Raw genomic sequence first — 1,734 nt, forward strand, 5'->3', positions numbered from 1 at the left:
ACAGAAGGAAAAGGGTAGTAGTTAATGGAGTGTATTCTGCCAGGAGTTTAGTGACTACTGGTGTTCTGCACTGATCTGTTCTGGAACCCCTGCTTTTTGTGATTTTTATAAATCACTTACATGTGGAATTTGAAAGATGGGCCAGTAGGGTTGTCTTTGGTTACAAAAGGGCATAGGCAGGATGCAGAGCTCGGCTGATATGTTCAAAAGCATGAAGCGATACACTTCAGAAGGTCGAACTTGAAGGAAGAGTACATGGTTAATGGCAGGTTTCTTAGCTGTGTGGAGGAACAGAGGGATCTTGAGGTCCATGTGCATAAATCCTCAATGTTGCTGTGTAAGTTGATAGGCTGCTTAAGAAGGTGTAAGGTGTGTTGACCTTCATTAATCAGGAGATTGAGTTTGAGAATCACGAGGTAATGTTGCTGCTCTTAGAGCACAGCATATCATGTTCAATTCTCATTGCCTCCATTAAAGAAAGCATGTGGAAACTTTAGAGAGAATGCAGAGTTCATCTACCAGGATGCTGACTGGATTAAAGAATGTGTCTTATAGGAGAGATTGAATGAGCTAAGGAGGATGAGAGGTGACTTGATAGATTTGTATAAGATTGTAAAAGGCATAGATAAGGTGCCAGGGCAGCAATGGGTACGGCCAGGGGACGTTTTTTAAGCTCAGTGGAAGAAAATTTAGGAGAGATGTCAGAGGTATGTTTTTTACAGAGAGTGGTGGGTGCCTGGAATGCACTGCCTGGGGTCATGGCTGAGGCAAATATGTTACGGACATTTAAGAGTCTTTTAGACAGGCATATGAAAAATGAAGGGTTATGGGCTGTGTCAGAGGGAGGGGTGAGATTGATTGTGGAGTAGATTTATATAGGTTGGTGCAACATTGTGAGTCTATACTGTGCTGAACTGCTGCATGTTCTATGTAATTCCCTTAAATTCATTTCTTTGCTGCAGAGTTTTGGTGCAAACTTCCACAATTCAGTTCACCCTTCCTCCCTCCTCCCTCCCCCCTCCCCAGATGAGGCCTGACCCGTTGGATTCCTCCAGCAGGAGGTTCTAGCATCTATAGTCTCATACAGTGTCTTCTTACTCCCCTCTGAAAATGGATGTGTTATAATTTTCAAGAGACAAGAAATGAAGCTTCTTTATTCTGTTTTGTAATCTCTACAATTACCTGCTGGAAGAGAGTTGTGGAAGCAATATTATAGAAAATAGGTAAACAGGAAGTGAAAGAGAGGGGAATTGAGGGCTAGGTGGTACTGGCACAGAAGAGACATTGAGGTCTGCGGCATATCAGCTGTGACCATATCGAATAATAGGGCAGACCTGATGGGCCAGGAAACTTGCTCCTTCTCCAATATCTGGTGTTTATCCCGGGCTTAGTTAGAGGAAACATCCTCACAGCATTTGTCTGTCATGCATTCTCATAATATTCTGCTTCAATACCATCAATTGCTGTTCTTTTAAACTCCAGAGAACATTGGCCCTACCTAGTCAAACTCTCCTCACAACACACCATCTTTAATCCTATGAATCAATCTTGTGAAATTTCTTTGAACTATTCTCGAGAACTATTCTTTGAACTATTGACACCCCCTGTAGGTAGTCCTCGAAGTGTTACAGTCCGGCATTCGGGTTTGGCCACCTCGCTGCCCATTGGTTAGATCGTTTATAGGCAGCTGCCGAGCGCCTACACCTGAATCACGCCAGAGATTAAGGAATGAAG

The sequence above is a fragment of the Mobula hypostoma genome, chromosome 1 (assembly GCF_963921235.1).
Source record: "Mobula hypostoma chromosome 1, sMobHyp1.1, whole genome shotgun sequence".
Classification (NCBI taxonomy): domain Eukaryota; kingdom Metazoa; phylum Chordata; class Chondrichthyes; order Myliobatiformes; family Myliobatidae; genus Mobula; species Mobula hypostoma.